Raw genomic sequence first — 21238 nt, forward strand, 5'->3', positions numbered from 1 at the left:
TTGGTAATAAGCCTACATTTTATGGCAATCACAGTGACTTATTTAGGCAAAAATAATACATTAATTTGGTCGTCAAGAGTTGGTGATCATTTACTAAATTTGGTGGTCGAATACAATTTAAAGTGTAGTCGTGACTAAAATAGCTGGTACTATTACATTTTTAGACTTTATTTTTCTGGTGTTCAGTAGATATTTCTGGTTGCAAAACTTAGGGTATCAAAGCATTTTATGGTGGTCATTATATTTGTTCCCCATTTTAATTATCATGACAGCTTATCGCAGTTTGTTTTGCTATTCATTATTATTGTGAAAGCAATTCAAATAACATTGATATCTATAGAACTCTAATCTGCTATTTCGTCGCTACTTAGTGCAAGTCATGTTGTATAATAACATTTAGGAATTTATAATGTTCCTATGATGTTTTGATCTCTTTGAAGACTGGAAAGTGGAAACGACTCATGTCAATAATGATCGTACGTAATACAAGATCTTTTTCAGTATTTTCCGATACAAAATCCTACATTTACCTCCCACAACGATGTGTTTATGTGTGGGTACATCTACGTATGTGTGGGTACATCTACGTATGTGTGGGTGCGCAATATGTCCGCATTATGTAATCTACGGCTCAATGGTTAAGTACTATAGACAATATAGTTTGATACCGGGAAAGCGGTATGTTTTCAATGCGATATTAAAAGCAGTCCAATTAATTTGATTGGTCAGATTGAATGCAATACGCCGTAAAATATGAATGTCGGATGTAATTTATATTTATTGGTAACACTGGGCTGGGTCATAAGGGTTATTTCACACGATCAATAGATTATTTTCATTTGTCGTTGAAGTTTGAAAAAAATAATTTGCTTTATTTTCGATACTGTAATAAAATAAATATAAACAAGAAATTAGAAACCCGTTAACTAAAATAAACGTTGAATTTAAGTAACTAAATACACGAGGGGCTCGGCATTCATTCCCGTTCGTTCACTGAACGGTGAATGGTGAGTGAACGAAGCTTTAATAACACAGTATTGATTCAGACAGCTCTGTTGTATCCTATTTCATAAATCAAAACTTGTTAGTAAAGCGTAAACGCAATGGTTTTAGTTATTAATTTAATTAAATATGAAATGTTAAGATGAGTAATGTACGGTACATTAGTAGTAACAGTAAAAAAGCTCATGATTTAGGTCGAATGAAACAGTTATTTCAAGTAGAATTCTTTAAAAAATCAAGGCAAACTTTAATTTATAAATCCTGAATTAGTATTGCTTTTTATAAAGTGGGAAAAATGTTTAATTATCATTAAATAAGAGTATTACAGTCATTCTTAAAATATTGTAGATTAGATATTCGTTAAAAATCTAAAAAAGCTATAGTGTCCATGAATACTGGACTACAGACGGACATGTTTTTAAAATACAGTCTGCCTTATTAATTATTTTATTTTAAATTATAATTAAGAAGGCTTAAAACAAGATATAAGATAATCTGACATGTTACGAGTTAAGTGTAGTATAATTAATCAATTTGAAATCGAATAGCTCCGCCCAGCGCCGCAGCGTACCCGAGAGTTATTCATTAAAACTTATTGTTCCCGTTATATTAATTTCATACTGTTCGCACAAATTGTTGAAATTACTTCACAAATGTTACTGTTGACGTAAATACATGTGTAATTAAAATTTTAATGGCTTGTTGGCTCTGGTATTGGTATGTACGGGTTAATATTTAGTTTATAGTTCAATGGCGCTTTATCAGTCACAATGACTGCCAATAAAATGCACTGCCAATAATTGCAGTAATTTAAAAAAAAAAAGCTTTTTATGTCTTAGTAGGTACGTAGTCGAGTTCTAAGTGCATAACAAGTTAAATCCAACGGAAAGAAAATAATCTTCTAAATGCACATCTCCCAGTTATTATAATTTTTCTCACCATCACCTTGCTCCCCGGAAAATCGCAACGTTTGTCGAGTCGACCGCGGTACCAAGTCGCCGGGATTGCATAAATTCAAAGAGCGTTTACGGCGTAGAACATAATCAAATGAAGCCATTTACATTCAGCGCCCGATATGAGAGCGGTGCGACACCAGCACCCGTCTCTCTCACGCACACGGCTAATGGCATCACAAATTGCGAACTAAAGCACTCCAGCGTTGAATCCGAGAGATGTCGTTCCGAAGAGTACTTTTGGAAAAATAACAAAATTTTATGTGATCTGCTGATATTATAGTCTTGCAATAATCTTTTTGCGTTTCATTTTCTATGGTGAAATGGTTCGAATTAATATGCTGCATCCACTACTGAATGTAACGGTAAGTTTTTGAAATCTACGAGGTTCAGATAATTCCTATTCAATTCAAAAATCTAAACCAACTAGATAGATAAGTAAATTAAACAAATTCCAGGTATCTAAGGTACTTAGTGGTAGTAAAATTATCTAGTGCCGCAACTAATTCGTGCTAATATAAACCGATCTTCAAAGATGAAGTCATGCCGTCTGAATATCTCAACTGCGATAACAGCAAATAATCGATTAAATCATGCCCACGCGACGCCTATAAATAAAATTAAACGCTTTATTGTTAGTCGATTGACAAATGTGCGATAGTCTTACGCCCACCGAGCGAGCGACGCGGTGGCAATCGAGTGAGTCGAGTTCACTCGACCGCAGCGTGCGACCGCTTGCGCGCCCCAAGACAATACTAGTTTACAGCGCTAATCCTACGAACATATTAATATTTCGACACTCCGTATCGCCATTAAATCCTTTATAGGTAACGGCATGAACGTTACAAGTTGAGAGGGAGGTATTGTGCACGACTCGAAGGGGTCGCCCGGCGAAGTTATGAACACTGGCTCAATGCTCTCCCGCTAGTTGACTGCAAACAAGAGGGGTCCTGATCGACCAGCTGCCGTTTTATCGTGACAAACGAACTCGCATCACGACCAGAAACTTATAAAAAACTTTATTACGGCGAGTTGAAATATATTTTTCAATAAATGGGCGCTTCACACCATTGCAAATGGAACACAAACAACAATCGGAGATGTAACGATGGTGTGGTGCGCCGACAGTGCCGCAAGCCAGTGCAGTAACACACAATAGCGAGTAAATCAATTCACAACTGAGAGGAACAAAAGAGCGTGCCGCGTGTAGAGTGTAATGAGCGCGTCGGTATGCCCCGGGACGATTAAGACACCGGAGGGAGTCGTTTGAAGATCTTCCACCGCGGCTTTATACACTGACACCGAAAAAGAAAGTGTTTCGTTGAGCGTCGCCATCCTATAAGCTTAATGTCTTGAAACAAAGCCCCGTTTGGCCTAGTACTAACTTATAACATGATTGTTTCCAAAAGTTGTTACGACTTAGTAGCAGAGCGGTCGACCGTGACAAATCACGACTAAATCTCGCAAACTGGTGAATACTTGGCAACGGATACTTCCACTGAAGCACGGGAAGCGATTCCCAACAGTGTAACCGAATTACAATCCACTAAACCGAGGGAACATACGTCATTAAAATAATTTAGGGAAATGGCACGTTTTAGTGCTCGCGTTTATGGCAGTTTGGTGGATGGGTCGCTCGCGGCGTGCCAGAAGCAATAAATACCGGGGCGGAGCCACCCACCATCTTGTTTATACACCACCTACCCGAGACGGAACATTAATTTTCTGCTATGCGGAATAAGTGACGACAAAGAGTGTTCGTGTCAGCTAATGGCCTAGAACACATCAGTGTTACGGCTTATAAGAACTTTGCCAAGAAAAGAAGCTAAAGAAATTACGGATAAGGTTAATTGTACCGAGAACTGCGAAGAAATCTGTAGCGCCTTAACCCTCTTAGTAGAGGAAATTATCATTTAAATGAACTTTCAAAGGTAAAGAAAGCGGTTTGTGAGCACTGGAAATAATTATCATACCGTTTTTCTCGTGCTCCTTTGAAGCGTAGAGCTTCTAATAAATTATGTAAATCGGACGTTGAAATTGTCAGGATATACATTTTGAATTCATAAATATTTCGGTAAAATTCATTCATGCGCATTAAAAACGAATGGTACGCATACGCTTTGTATTTTTGTAAAATCCCAGTCGGTTTCATAACGCAAACTAAAAAAAAACGCTTCACACATGCACTCGCACAGTGATTAATTAGCAGTTGTAGACATAAGTATGAGTATTCGTTTCTTTAACAAAGTGTTCGCAAGCTCCGTAATACTAGCATATCAGAAGCGGGAACAAGTAATAACAATTAAGGAGCACAATCAGGCGCGGCCGAGGACTGTCCGCGCGTTGCGAAGGCTCGTGGCTACCCTACTCAGGGCTGACACTACGTAATTAACTTTGAACAATTCGATTTGATGCGCAACTGTTTCAATATTCCACGCAACCCTCGGTTTGCGAACTTTTTTAATTTATTCATTATTTAAAAAGTATTATTATAACTGCACGTCAACTGGGAACAGCACGTACTTTAATCGACATCTGTAAACAAAATGGAGTCGAATTTGCTTTGTGAATGAGTAATGCGAAACAGCAAAACTAATTAAGAGAATCGCTGAAAGGGTTTTAAAAGAAATTCATTTTGTAACAGCTTTCACAAAGAAAATACCTTGGTGGCGTTATGTACATACGTTAATTATTTTGCTACTGAACAAAGGAAGAGGTTTACTCACAAACGTACTTGAATCAACTGAAGAGAAAAACTATAAAAATATATTGAGCTTATCAAGTTATAATTTTATAACCAGGCAGAGATAATTTAGTAGCATTTCTATAAAAAACAGCCACTTAGTCTATAATAATACTTTTTTAAGAAAAATAATAACTAATTCATGGCAATTAATTCATAATCTGCTCTTGTGTTATGAAAAACGTTAGGTTTAATTCACTTTTTTATATGGTAATTCCTAATTTTGATAAATATTTATGTTTAAATTAACGCTTACTTATTTATTTCTTCAAATGAATTTAGAAGTATTTTCGTAATAAGAGGCTCTGAATGTTACTTTTAAGATAAAATACTTACTAAAGAGTTTTAATGGGGCTATTACAACTCTTAGTAAAAAAAAATAGAATATATAAAAAAATATTAATGCCTCTCACGTTTTACAATCTGACAACGTTTACTTTTTTAGATTTGAGCGAAGTTTCGTCGAGTAGGTAAGATACCTGCAATAATGAATTATGAAGAGGAAGCCAAGCACATCTAAATTAGTCGAACGACTTTAATTAGGATTTTATGTAAATAGCTTCATATTCTATCGTATACCTAAAGAAACACTATTTAATTAGATAATTAATTCAAAGACTTTTATTTTGAAAACTTAATTTGCTATAAGTACATATAGTTGATATAGACAATAATGTATATTGTAGGAATGTCAAACGGAACGAACCAATGAGCAATAGCGTAGAGTTCTCAAGGTAGAACACAAAAAGCGTGGATATTTTAAAACCAGACCAGTATAGAAAAACAATCAAATGCCATTCCACGGGCACGCTCTCACTTGGAAATTCGAACGAGATTAATTAAAAATAAAATCTCCCCGTCAACCCCGACAGTGTAATTAAAACAGAAACCGGAATAAATGAAAACGAAATTCAAGTTTCAATTACAATTAACGTTGAAAGATGGGTTTTAATGTACTTTGAGGTCCGTATTTTAGTTTTTACAACTTCTTTAGAAGGTACGGGGCCTCCCTAACGACCTTTTGAGTAAGAAGGTTGCAAGCAATCGGGTTTCACCTCATTATGTCAGTGTTATTTTATTATAGCTCTAGAACTTTTAAAATTGATTACTTAATTAATGTACTACATATTCACATAGATGTATTTTTAAAAAATGCAAACAAAAAGTACCGAATATTGTTTTTTTCTAACAGTTGTCATATTAGCATAATATCAAAACGTCCTTAGCACACTATAAAATAAAGAGAATATGAGTGTGTCGTTACATAATAGGAACTCGTTGTAACCATTTCAATAGTGTTGTTTTAACATTGATTTTAACTACATATTTGACCTGTCGATGATTGATGGACCTTTTAATCATAAGACCCGTGAACCCCGATTAGGGCAGTGTTTACTTAATTGAAAGTCGGATAATTATCCGAAGTAAGTAGTATTGAAGCTATGAAGAATACCTTGAGATAATGCTCGTATGGCAAAATGGGATGTATCTCTTTCTTATAGTTTATAATGAGTAGCAGTTTATAGTTTACTAGCTTCTGCCAGCGGTTTCACCCGCATCCCGTGGGAACTACTTCCCGTACCGGGATAAAAAGTAACCTATAGCCTTCCTCGATAAATGGGCTATCTAACACCGAAAGAAATTTTCAAATCGGACCAGTAGTTCCTGAGATTAGCGCGTTCAAACAAACAAACAAACAAACTCTTCAGCTTTATAATATTAGTACAGATATCAGTAGCAGAAAGGTGAACAAATAAAATAGTCGAATTTCCACCAGTACCGTGGGCAAACTAGAACTTGTGAAAACGCGAATACAAACCAAACAAAGATACAATAATAGAATCTTACAAAGCATTGCATTCCTACATATTAATAAAAGAAGTCCTTGAAAATGAGAAATTGCAAAACAAAAGCGCACCTATAGCAAGCTCGTAAATAAATAAACTTTGAGCAAAGAAAATGCAAGGAAAATATTTTTTAATATACCGAGCGGCGCTTTGAAACGCTCTCTTTTATTCAAGGGGGAACTTCCTACCTAAATAGGAATATAAAAGGAGCCATAGATTTTATGAAATACGGAGGCGGTCGCTCCGCCAGTAAATATAGCATTTACAGAACCGGTACACTACCCCACACCCCACCTCGCGTACTTATTGACACCCATAAACTTTTATGACAACTAAATAAGATACGAGACCAATCATTCAACGTCACTATTATTATGCACCGTGACGTTGGCGTATACATAAACAAAAATGTTAAACTGACTACCATTCAGACGAAGAGATTTGCATAAATTACCTTTTATGAGATAAATTTAAGTGCAATAAAAATGAAATGCTAATCGAGCCGAGCTCGCTTCTCCTGTTCTCTCAAAACAAAGAGTTTATTCATTACAAAAGACTCAGTAAAAACCTAAGTAGGGTTGTGCAGCGATTCTTGTCGGGAACTGCCACGTCTAAAAGAATGCAACTTTGTTCCAAGGCGGCCTTTGTAAATGAGAAGCGAAACGCGTAAAGCCCAGCCTCGGCTTGGCTGGCGGAAGCGCACGATGTGACACGGAATAGCGACACTGACACACGACGAAATTGCATTGAATCTGGAACGCCTTTATCGTTGCCAAAGGGACTTTTATATTTTCCAACCTCCGCGCTTCCATCTATAGCGTCCTCGTATGTATGGAAATGAAATTCACTTGAGTTTAACGCGCTCGCTCTTTGATACATGATCGTGTAGGAACATTCAGTTCGACGACTTACGCACTTTAAAATCCGTGATCGAATAAATAACTTAGCATGTTGAATAAAACATCGTATTACGATATTTGTTCAAAAATATATTTTGAATAATTTACATGTAACGGAAGCGCCTAATGAGTTCATAAAACACTAATGTCAATATGTTATGGACACGAAGTAATCATTTAACACGATTGGAATTAATACTGAAACATAGACATACATCAAGTTTTTAATTCAATATTAAATCAGCGCTCAGTGAATAATACGACCGGTTCTCCAAAAGCAATCAAATAAATTAATAAAATATCACGAGGAATAAAGCAATAAAAAAGAAGGGATCGCGATTTGCTCGCCGCTTATATTTGGAGGTTAATGGTTTATAAAATAATAACTGCGAATGGCTGATTCAGTTTTGTGTACGAAACTAATTGAAGCCCAAATCCAATTATAATATTATATGATTGCGTTGAAGAACTCCATACAATACGATATAGATAATTGAATTCTCCGTTCAATATTATGATAGCGTGGGCTCGAGGCGCACTGCGCACACATTTGTATACAACAGGTTTATTTCTATGATCTTCTTGAATATAAGAAGACGATAAAACAAGAATTGATGGTTAACAATCTCTGTTTACACAATTTACATTTTATTGCTTATAGTCCGCATTGGAGAACAAGCGAACATTTGCGTGTGTGGAACATAAATAAACTCTACGTATATTTTTACTTACGAATCTAAAAGTGAACATTACTCATAGCTACCTTAATTTCGCGTTTCATAATGACTCGTGAAGCTCCACAGTTTCCATGAATAATGTCTCGAAATTGCATGTTATTCAAACAAAAATATTTCGCGAATTTCCACAGACGAACGAACAACAAAATAAAAGCATTTGGAAAACATCGTAATTTTCGTTCAAAGCCATTTAATTTAAGCACAGTGGGCTGCGAGAGAGTAATCTGATTTATATCTCTAGGCCGTATTTCTTCTTTATTCGCTCTTTCACACTACCCGACGTAATTTGTTGAAAACACGCAAATTCAGTTAAGTGTTTCTTTCTATTTACGATGGATGCTGTATATTTGTAGTAAGCATTTTATTTATTCATAAACTTCACTGTGCTAAAGTGGCTTAGTAATGAATATTTAAAATTATGTACTTTTGTTTATGATTTAGATGTCTTTTTTTGTTGTTTTTATTCATATTTTATTATTATTAAGTTTTACGTATTTATTGAGACACATTTGAGTATGTAGTTCTGTAGCGTAGGAATATTACACAATAAACCCCGCGCAATTTAACGAATATAATTTTGCACAAAGAACAATACAAACAGTGTAGCGATAGTTTTGCAGTTTGTAGGTACAATGTCCGGGGTGGGACGCAAATGTTTGTTATTCACCCTCCTCTTCCCCCGGGGCAACGTAGCGAGCTCTGGGCGATATAGATGACAATTTTGGCAACTGATGTCCCTATTATTATTATAACATGGATCAATCAAAGCATAACATTTATCCTCCCTCGCAGTAGTTTGTTAAGGTAGCACACATTTGAAAATGAATAGGAAACAACAGAGTAATTACAAAATACGTGGGTTGTACAAAAAGAGTACAAGGAGCGCAGTAACGAGTGCAGGTCGACAGAAGAGCTCGGCTCCACTCGGCACGCGGCCGGGCCCGACGACGTGTTATTTATCCCCGTCCAAACGCCCTTTACGAGCACAATATCGGCGCTCGATTTTCATCCCGCCTCGGGGAGAGATAAAAGAAGCTTAACGTCCGACGGCTTTGTGTGCGTGTATCTCACCCGCCGCAAATAAAACTATTAAATTAAATAACGTTACGCAGCCACTCCACACAGTAATCCTTGTATATTATTTAAAAACGAGAGAACCTCTGTCAAAATTTGCTCTTTTTAAACCTACCACAGTGTAAATATTCATGATCCGCGACTCATATATAAATATTAGTGGAGACACTCGGCACGTTAATGAAACAAGATGCTAACTCCGAGGGGTGGGGCGAGCCTGGAGCTTAAATTATTCCAGCCGCGTTTCGCTCTTGTCTTTGTGCCGTTGCTATTATTTCAAATTATTTTTAATTGAGTAAAAGCAAGCGAAAAACACAATAACAACCCTCGCGAGTTAATTGCCCTCCCGACAAAGCGTTCTAAAAGCTTTTCGAGACGCTACACTGTAATACAAACGTTAAACTGCATGAAAAAGTGTTTGTGCTTTCGGAATTCTTAAAAATAAAATGGAACGTGAAAATTATAACGCAACAATGGACCGTAATGAAATCTCTTTTTTACGGCTCACGGCTACGTCGGGGCCGAGCAATTTTAACCTCGTTTTCATTGAAATTCACATTTCATCCGAGCAACAAAAGGGTTGGGCTCTTTGCGAAATGTCAATTGTGAGGAGGGTAGGAGCCGGCGATGTTATCCTGGTAGCGGCGGACACATGTACGCGGCCGTGACAAACACAACATCATACGGATGCGTGTGTATACCCACCGGCTGTTCTGAATAATGCATGAGGAGCCAACGAATGCTTTAAAAAGTTAACAAGGTTTCCCGAGCTTTCCTTTGTTCCGCTGCTTACTGTACAAAAACAAATTGCTTCCACTGGAACTCAGTGAAAATTTTGATTTATCTGGTTGCTTCCATACTCTTTATGCATATTAAGCAAAAGCTTTAACTTTTTCATCTTCTAAATACCGATTTTAAACCGGTTAACAAGCCTGCTTACAAGTTACAAGCCCCGCCATAATTGCAGGTTTTTATACGTAATCCACTAATGCCCTAATTAATATACTAATTGCCTAGCGTTGGCAGACGGAATCAAGAATACAAAAAGTAGCTTAGCTGAATTTAAATTAAAAAAGCTTTTTCAATTTTCTAGCGCAAAATAGTGCGACAATAAGTAACACGGTAACTATTAAGTGTATTGTGGGGGATGAGGGCCTGCGGCTGGTAAAACTTGTAGTGGAGACCACGGCCCCTGCCCAAGTTACGGATACCTAGCCGATAACAGGATTAACGCGCCCTCCCGTGTTGTTACCGACTAATTCGCACGCAAACTTCCCACACGCCACACTTTCCACACGATAATGTACTCCTAGTAGTTCGCCTGATATTCACTTATTACTTTCACCGTTCACGTTAATATACTACTCACGGCATTTAATTAATTTGGCATTAACAACATAGAATACATACATTACGCCGTGTTATGAACAAAGCTTATGTTTGGAATAACGTATGCTCCATCACATGTGGACGGAACGTGATAATTTGCTCTGTTTGGTCACGGGATTATTGTTGGATTAAATCCTATTGAAATTAGTTCAGTCAAAGCAAACAAAGAGCGATCTATAAAATGTGAACACAGTCCGATAAACATTATTCCATTTAATTGAACTTGTTAGCGTTTTATATTATCAATAAGAGGTTAATTTTATCTCTCGGGTAAAAGTCGTCTTTGTTACGAGGGGGATTCGATCAAAAATAACTTTGATAAAACATTTTACGACGTCTCTACGGATTAATAAATATGTATTTTACATTAGACTTGGGTACTTAAATACATTATTCGTTTATAAGAAGCTATTTTAATATTCGTTGAAATCACAACACCATTCAGTTTATTACTCCCTCACCATACTCCGGTTATATTTAACTTTAAAACTGCCTAAGTCAATCAAGAATTTTAATTTTGTAATTATGGCAAATAAACTTTTAACAGTTGACGGCGGTCATGAAACATTTACGACAATATAAAATCGTAATGGATTAACTTGATCGCCACAGTCGTCGTTTAACGGCCGACCTGGGGCAACTTCCTCAATAAAATTATTCCCCGTCATCTCCCATATCTTCGGCTTGACGATACAAACTGAGCTCATGAGAAGATAAACTATCAGCATCTATTATAGCGCACTGTAATTACTGTCTTGCTAGTCGTAAGTTTTGTCTAGACATATCTGAAGTGTTAATAGTGTACTTTCGTTTTTATAGGCCTCTTGTCTCGAATACAAATGAAGCAATGGACCTTGCAGGTCAGATTGAAAACACTTCAAACGCTTGTCCTTTCTCTAAAACAACATTATTATTGAATGAGGTCAAACAAGGACGACAAATGTAACGAAATAAGGTTCCAATCTCATTTTCTTTCTCATATGTGAACAGATCAAGTTATTCTCGAATGTTTTTGAGAATAAAATAAATATCCAAGTAAATAGGTTAGAGTGCCGTGCCGAGCATGTCGGCAAAACTCACGGTTCTTTGAAATGAAAAAAATGCTTTGAATGATAATGAAATACAGGGTGAATGACGCAGAAAATAAATGTATAATAAAACTTGTCGAGTTTCTGTTGTAATGACACGAACACAATGGCTGCTTCGCTTTGAACTTTCTACCTTGTAATCATGTTAGTTCGCGTATGCTGTTAAGCATGAAAAGGCTCGATTTCATTGCAAAGGTTCAATGGAGTTTTGGAACAGGTTAATATTTTACAAAGCCATATCATTTGACAAAGAAGCCGCAAGTTTCTTCTACTTTTTCCACTATAATGTTTTGACGACACATCCGATCGAATGCTAATGAGATAATCACGACATGTTAACAAAATTACAAATCAAAGGTACAAACAAAGATTCCCACATAGCGATAATTATCACAGTCCATCGTTTATTGAACGCAATAACATTCGTAACACTACATTAAAGGAAACTTATTAATTATTACAAATAAAACTTGGTCGGCTCGTAATTAAGAGTCCATTTTGTGACAGCCTCTTTAAATTCACTCCACGAGCTCAGAGGGAGGCTCAAAGGCAAAATAATTAAAGCGGAGGGTATAAGAAAATGTCGGGAGGGAGGACATCAAAGGAGAGAATTTACCCTCGGGTAAATAATATAGCAGTCTCGCGCCGGATTTGGGTATTTGCTAAGGTTACAATATACCTGTTGGGTAGCGGTATTGACATGGTTTACCTCAATCCAAATTAATTATTTAATGAACGGAACTAGCGAGGGAGTTGGGGGTAATAGGTACAATTACGGAGCAATAACTCGGGACGTATACCTCTGGGAGTCAATAAGGTGTTGGACAGCGCCGGCTTCCAAACGTGTGACCTATCTGTTTCGGGTTTATTTATTTTTGATCGCCCTGAAAGGTTTATGAGGAAGTTTCGGGTACACTGGAATTATTTCCGTCCCATTGAGAGTCCCCGAACACTTTTACAGCATATTATTTACTTAGGTACCTACCTACTTAACCTTTTGCCAGTTTGTTCTGTCTAATGTACAAAGTATTTTTGTGAAATCCTTTATAATAAAATAGGTGGGTGTTTTAGCTAAACAAATTGAGTCATTTTCATTAATCACTGCTGCTAGACTGAGAATTTTCTCTTGTATTTATTTATTGTGTCCACCCTTCATAGAGATTTCAAGTTTTTTGTCATCGTTTTAATAGCCTGGAAATAGAGGATGATAAAAATAACTATTGTTCTTTTTTTAATGCTCAATGTACAAGTTTTGTATTGAAAGTACTCAGTTGTTAATACACACAGTTTTTGCTTATAAGAAGATTACTTAATAGACTCTATTTCGTATTGTGGGGTGAACTCCTAGTGGGATTTGTTAAGCAAAAGTAGGTAAACTGAATAAATAATTCTTATTCAAGATTTACAAAGCAAACACAGGACGTAATGTATGTATAATAGGTATAAACATATAGGGCATAATCCTCTCACACTCGCATAATGACACTCTTGATGGAAGCCCGACATAAGCCGTCATTTTGCCTAATCACCTCCTCACCTTCACTTTTAAAGGTTACTAAAAACACAATTATGCAAAGCCCAATTATAGTTTAATGCCTTTATGAATATTAATATTTGTTTCCAAATATTTTTGCCCACCTATAGTTTTTTACACTTACCTGGACGTAGGCGTAAAATTACCCGAGCTTGAAACAACCTCCAACCTGCACACTTACCTGGAAAGAATAAGAACTACAATAAAAAGTAATTCATGTTCAGTAATTGATAAACAAAATATTTGTATTCATAAAAGGAAAACTGGTTTGAGTTCTATTCTGAGAATATTTGTTAACGTCTTTTCGGTAAATACGTATAAACTCGGCGACAAGACTGGATTTGTTAGACGCGGACTAATTCACAGTACAGCAGTGCTTACAGCATATAATAATCGTAAAATCGCATTACAACGTGAACCTTTACAGCTGCCATTCGGCACAAATCTGAAAGGAATGAGCTACAGACGGATATTACGAATTCACCAGACGCGCCTCAACTCATAACAAAGTCACTAAACAGTCTTAAATTGTTAAAAATTAACATTCAAATTGGGGGAGCGCTGTTAGTGGAATTAGTACGACTTTCACTCATAAATCGTCTGGAGAGGGTGGCGAGAACGCCGGTTTATTGGCTCTACGTCGACATTCGCCTGCTAATAAATGAAGCAGAAAACTTCTACTTATGTAGTGTGGCTGTTTGTCGAGGGCGGAAGACATCTCCCGCCAACTTATCTAACCGAAAACTGTGTCTACACAGAACGTCGTAGAGCTCAAACTTCCACGGGAACGCTTTTATAAATCGGCCTGTCCTGCTCACTCGGGCTGCTTTCGAGCGGGATGCAGCGACCGCATTATGGGTTTATGAAATGAGCTCCGTTGCCTCATGTTACCCCGACGAAGAAAATGAAATTATGACCGTAGCCGCGCAAAGAAAGCGTCCATGACATCTCTAATTTTTTCTTGTGCAGCTTTTACGAGCGAACGAGATTCGGAGCAAAATTCTCGAATGAAATTGGAAAATATTTTTGAAATACATAACACTATTTTATTATTTGTAGTTGTACCGATATAATGTTAAGATTATTACGTTACTGTAAATTGTCTTGTACTGTTTATTCTGAAGTGGGTACGTTACGTACATTGCGATGCGCATACTAGAACATGATAGAGGAATTAATGTTAGTGAGTAATCGCATCTCAAACATCAGACAAGGTAATTAGGTTCGATGCGAACGCACAAAGCTGATTAAGCAGCAATTCCAATCTAATCAAATTGTGATTAAATCGAGAGAACCCTTTGATGTCACGGGCGTTGAGCGTGGATGGCGCGCGCCGAAATTACTGGCATATGGTCGCGTTGCCCGCAGCTACCCCATGCATAATTTGTATTGCATTAGCTTCCCCAGCTCGGGGCGTTTGCTCATAAGTATTTTAAATCAGGACATGTATTGAAATGCCCGATCATTTATTTAATTTGCTGACGCTTTGTTTACGAGTGTGTAGTTTTGGTTTGATGGTCTAGTTTTCGATGTAAATGGGTGTTTTTCAGAAAACTTGACCCTAGCAAAATGGGCCTGTCCCACACATTCAAACATTTTTATTTTGATTTTTTTATATGGCACGTGTGAAAGTGAGTTTTTGATTAATTTAGGTATATATTTTAATATACAATTAAATCGATATGTAGCATAAAAAGTGGATAGTTATTTTTATATTTAAAATAAACCTGAAGAGGACGTATAAATATCGTGTGTCCCATGGCGCTCTTGGAGATTTCAAATACATCTAACTTCTAAAATATTCGTTTTTAGGTATGTTTAAGTTTTTGAACTTAGTCTCTGTATTTCTAAAAACGTATTTTTAATTTTTATGCCATAAATTTATTGTTATTTTAAGAAATATCATTATTTTAATGTTGTCCTACGAAAATCATTGTTCCGGAAAATCCGGTTTCGTCACGGTGAATTTGATATCGTACTGAAGACAAAATCTACTAATTTGTGTTTTTTCTACCTTCTTGGCAACTTTATGATCGTATTAGGATTCCTGCATTGCCGTTTTAAAGTCAGTTAAGGCGAAAACTGTGACGACAATGTTGGTGTCATCGGCGCGCAAAATTTTTGGTCCGGATAGTGGCAGTATTTAAAAGGTTAATAAATTGTTTTTTTAACTCTATAACACTGTATATAACATAAACAACTCATCATTATTAGATTAGTAAGGCTAAAAACAAGGTAGTTTAAATAAATATTAGTTATTTTCAATTTTAAAAGTCTCGTGAGATGAAAACGTCACCTCCTGTGCGTCACGTTACATACTACCGGAACAAAATCGTAACGATCTTGAATTGTAAAGCTTAGTGTACAATTAAATAATTTATGGGAGCGTCCTGTCCGCGCGTGTGGTAGGTATCAAACGAAAAGGCTTACATTTAATCGGTTTTGTTTATATATGTGTGTGTAAAGGTTTATATCTAAAAAATTTGTGAGTTAATACTTTATTCTTTGTAATTGTGTTTTGAAAACGGCAGTGTGGACATTGCTCAAATTATTCTTATCCATCACGAAATTTTCATAATAGTCACTGTCCCATATTCTGGATGTTACAAAAATGGTTTTAAAATATATATTTTTCATTTTATAGCGTTTATTTTGGCATCATAGTATTTTGTTAGTATCTAAAATTTCTCACTAGGCTTGATTTTGGAAATTGTAGCGGATATCATTAGTAATAACAACTTTTCTAGTGAGATGTGTCCAAGAAGTGACGAAAGTGAAATTATTTAGATGATTATTTAATAATCTTATAGAATTATGCTATCGTTTTGTTTGTTTTTAAAAGATTTTAAGTATATCTTTATGCTACCATAAGTTGATTTCGTTTTAATACTTGTTTGTTTTATTTTTAATTAATTATATTTTGTGACGTTCAGGAATACTATGCATCATACGCTGACAGAAAAACTTTAATATTTCTTAAAATCATCTTATAATTTTAATTTAAAATGCAGATTTAGCTAGTTAACAATATATTCTTTAATATTAGAGTAAATATAATAGAATTCACGAAATAAAAAAAAAATATTTCCTGTGCGTCACAGGGTATTCTTTTCTGAAAAACACCCAAATACCTATAACTGTCCACATGCATATTTTTTTCCGGTTTACCTATACGTAAAAGGTTTATGTTGTAAACATTTTCAGACATTAACAAGTACCCAGGTATTTATTACTAATAGATAATTGTTTACTAGTCCATTCAACCGAACTGTTTATGCTGTACTGATAGGTAAATTTGGCAATTCAGCGAAATGTGATGTAAAGTTTCCAAATTGTTGTGTAAATATGTCGCCTCTTGATTTGCGCTAACAAAAACCATTTCAAACTACCTATATGTAGAGTAAATAATGACAATAGGTACGTCATAATCATGATCATTGTATAGTAACTGTTTGCACGTGCTGAAGTTATTAATTTCAAGACAGGACAAAAGGTTATCAAATCTACATTTATGGTAAAACCACAGATAAATCAAAACCATCTCCTTAAATAGCGAACTTTCCATTAGTTTCCATCCAAAAATACCAAAGAGTTTACACAAATAAGTTTGGTTTACAACAAATATTAGCATAGAAGCGTGATAATTCTTTCAATCGAGTTTGAGTGTTCAGTAAACAAGTTGAAGCTCAATGTTCCACATTGACTTTTAAACAGAACCTTCACGTGTTACGTGATCGTATCTTTAAGACTAGTGCCTCAGCAACTAATGTTTATTTTATCAATTACCACACATTATGTCACGTATGGTCTCGTACACTGCGCTTATCAGTTTAATTCATCGCGCCCTTTATTTTAAAACACGCGATGCTCCTAATGCTCGCGCGAGAGCGAGACATGGCGGGCTGAGAGCGCGAGCGAGCGAGCACGAAGGGCCAGCGTTTCCCAACATGTCGCGTTTAGCGGTGTTAAGGTTAATAGCGCTATTTGTATAGCGAGAGGAGATGTTATCGGAGGCTGCGGCTGCGACACCGACACGGACGTTTTATTGTCTACATCGACTCAGAATAATTCCCGACAACTAAACGATTTGAATACACTTCGCTTTTAACATGTGTCGTTTCTTCCGTGGTACCTAATGCTTGTGTTAGGTTGTTTTAGCGATTTAGTTGTAAATCAATATTTTACTTAGAATGTTGTTTGTTTTAATAAATGTTATTGTAGGTTTTTCAGATCTTAAGGAATAAATACAAGCAGGTATTAAAAAGCAAGCGAAAATAATGTGCAATAAAATGAAATAAAGTCACAATTCAACTCTAAAGTGTAAACCGCTGCGCTGGAAGCAATGCAGCTCGGAATGCGAATTACCACATTACAATCTAATTGAAAGTCAATCGAGCTGTCCCTTGGTCTGTCATTAAAGCGACTTTGATAATAATTCCTACAAACGCAGCCATTTGTCGCTTCATCGTGAATAAATAATAAACTTATTAGGTTTTATTTACATGACAGCTACAAACAATACGCGCATACAAATGTAACAAGTATTCAAACTTGTTTACATAAGACGAGATCCGAGCATCATCCATCAAATTTACAAGTAAACAGATGTTTATAAATGATACCACACGGAAGATTATGTAAACATAGTTTTAAATAAATTGTAGACGTGAAAACGCGAAACAACAAACCAGATGCTAATTTCAGATCATAACTATTTTTGTTATTGGTTTATAAAACAAAAATATGTCGTTATAAGCAACGGTAAGTGTTTATGCTAATACAACAACTTGCTTAAAAGGTAATGACACCACAATTAGGCACTCGAGAAGTGTTATTATCATCGCTCGAACAAGATGAGCTCCGAGGCAAAAAATATCTGTCGACTCAATAGGATGATTGACATTTCTGATGCCTTCAGACAGAGAACCGGTTCGCGGCTACAAAAGCTTTTTGATTGTGGTACAAATATACACACAACAGACAAAGATAACAACGTTGAATACGCAGGCATAACTTTATGGTCCTCATTAGTAAGGAAAATGTGGAAAGGCGTTGTAGCCATTTGTTTTACTACATTTTGAAGAAAAGACAAATTGCTATACTCAGAACTCAGGATACAAGTCTACTGAGAGCAAATACCTTGGAAATTAAATGTTTGTCTCGTATATTGTATCAGGAAGACAAATAGAACTAGTCTACGTTATATCCGAAACACTCGGGGGATCTTAGAGGCTGTGTAAGTACCATTAAGCCGTCTGTAATACATCAAGTAAGTATTTGCATGAAAACGACAAGATATTTGCATAATGCAAATTACGTTCCGTCTTTATTTGGGCCGCGGACGTTAACTCCACGTCCTTATGTAAATTAGAGGCCCCGAGCTTTCCCGATAGCCGTATCTTAAAACTTCTATTGTTTAAAGAGCCCTTCTAAATCAGTTACCGTGTCAATTTTTTTGAGCTACTCCACTCTACAGAACAATTATCTTTTATGTGTAGTTGTCTACGAACTGGACAAAAAGTAGACATGAATAGAGCGTTAACAAGGCAAAAAGCGTAGTCTATTACAGCGTTTAATAATGCCATTATTAATGCAACCTAACCGGCTTCAAGAAATCGTTCGAAACGGCAGTACAAGACAAGAGCCGAGTGAACAATAACGACGGCACCGCTCATTTTTGTAGTCGCAAAGGAAAACAATAAAACAAAGAGAGCGCAAAAACGACACCGTGCACGCAAGCGGGCTCTCGAAAAATAGCAGCGGCACACACGCGACGCCGCGCCGCGATGCCATCCTCGCCCCACAACCAGTATAAAGCTGCCACACATGCACGAATAAAAAACAGGCAACCGCACACGAGCACAACAGCGTGTAGCTGGAGTCGGCCGCTCAGCTTACCCTCGCACTCGGCGAGGCATTCGTGCGTGAACCCAACTGCCGCGCTGTGTACATACATGGCTACGTACTTATTACCGGTACGTGTGTTGCCCACTGCGGTATCCATTACGCCGAGGAAAAAGCGCGCGAACCAACGGTGTGTGTAATTGATTAACAGTTTGAGAACCTGTTGACGAGCACTGACTGCCGCGCCGCTCAAACATACCCCTCGCCGGAAAGCCTCGTTGAGCGATTTAAAATCTTAATAAATGATAAATTGCATGTCATTTCACTTCCACTTATTAAAATATAGTAAACGACGCGAAACCGCGCTCAAATTACATTCCCACTCAATAACTGTTATTTTTAATGATGGAATTTAATTACACGTTTATTCAATGTTTTATGCGTTTTATTGTTCGACGGAAACAACTTTGAAGTCATAATGCTTGTTTTATACCTCCCCTGGCAAGATTTCAATTAAGTGTTTTATAGATAGGTTAAAATGCTTCAGTAATGACGATGACGTGTAAATCAGCACAAAAGAAATAGCGGTGTATAGGTTATATTCAATGTGATGAGGGGTAATAAAGTCAGCGAATTGTGTGATGTAGTAATAAAAGTGGTCGGAAAGAAAAAGAATAATTTATAACAATAAAATGGTGTGCGGAGATGTCGCGTTCGGGCGCGTCTGCCTCGCTGCCTGCTCCACCCTACATCAATAATTCATGCGACATCGCGCCATTGAGAAAGTGCTCTGTGATCGCCATACTAATTCAACCATTGAATCACTAAAACATTTCTTTGTGATACGCGATTCAATATAATACTTACGCACACAATACAATTTATTGTTTGGATTTGTTACTAGAACGAAATATTGCTTCCATCAGTCTAGGGATGTCAATTTCTATAAATGAATTAAGCTCAAACATTCGTACGCTGAATTATCTGAAACATTAACGTCCATTTCTGAAAAGGGAAATAAACACGAAACGTTTCAACTATCAAAACTATTCTATTGTTTGGGAAATGGTAATGAAGTGTGGAATATTATAATCTAACTTTACTGTTTCTATACTACAAAAAATAATATGTAACTATAGTTTTTTCTCCAAATACGTTATTTAATCGCAAAAGAAACATCTTTTTGACATACATATGTAATTGTAGTCTCGTAAGAAAAATATCATGCGAGACGGAGTCCGTAAACACATTCATCCCGAGGGAAAGCGAAGTACCCGACTGGATTAATTCGTGTAATTTAAACTCCAATACCAGGACAATACGAAACTGAGGAGGTAGTCAGCTCACCGAACGTGAAACTGGGCCCACAGACGAGTAACTCGCAACACACTATCGGTGGGAAATAAAGATCGGCATGCAACAGGAAAGCGGATGAAAAACATCTAACGAAAATAAACTGAAATATTTACTGCTACACGTGGGAAATCCAAAAAGTTTGCGAATTAAACAGAAAAATATCCGTTTCGTTTGTTTGTTTTCACTATTCCAATAAAATCTGTATACGAGAAGTGAATTCCAAGTGGCAAGATGACGCTGCGTTTATGACGCTCGTGTGCAAGAGCTCTGAGGGTGGAGGAGGGAGACAGCACTCCCGTGCAGCACGGAGGTGTGAGGGAGAGGCGGACGTTTCATCGACTCCAGCTACAAGATGGCAGACGTTTGCGGTTGATAGTTTATAGTTATTGCGAGCGAGTGCGACGTGTCCGGAGCCGCTTTATCACATTGTTAGCGTTGTTATCCGCGTACACCGGATTAAGTGGAGATCACACTCGAGCCCTGACTCACCAGACGGACAATGGCTTCCGGTAATGGCTTTTAACATTTACACCATCTTTTATGTGTTTAACCTTCTGATTTATTACCGACGATGTGGTTAGCGTCAGGACCGCCGTCACAATTCTCCGATCCTCTCGAAATACATATAGAGAGTTGCTACCTAATTGCTACCAGCTACCATTAGTTGCTACCAATTGCTACCCTCGTGGTTTTGAAGATATTCAGCATCCAAAGGTGACAGCCATTCTGATATCAGGATGGCTGTCACTTTTCCCAGTGTGAAGAAACGGCG

General features: G+C 36.8%; 2 protein-coding genes across 10 annotated transcripts in view; one reads left to right on the forward strand and one right to left on the reverse strand.

The window, feature by feature from the left end:
• Nucleotides 1-21238, reverse strand: part of LOC124638127 (zinc finger protein 608-like) — a 97844-nt gene that overhangs the window by 13748 nt on the left and 62858 nt on the right. The gene's annotated exons all lie outside the window — the stretch shown is intronic.
• LOC124638133 overlaps nucleotides 20874-21238 on the forward strand; it is a 41598-nt gene continuing 41233 nt past the window's right edge. The window contains exon 1 of the transcript XR_006985339.1: nucleotides 20874-20975. The gene's annotated coding sequence lies outside the window, so the exon portion shown is untranslated. The remainder of the gene's footprint in view (nucleotides 20976-21238) is intronic.

This window comes from Helicoverpa zea, chromosome 17 (assembly GCF_022581195.2).
Source record: "Helicoverpa zea isolate HzStark_Cry1AcR chromosome 17, ilHelZeax1.1, whole genome shotgun sequence".
NCBI classification, from domain to species: Eukaryota; Metazoa; Arthropoda; class Insecta; order Lepidoptera; family Noctuidae; genus Helicoverpa; species Helicoverpa zea.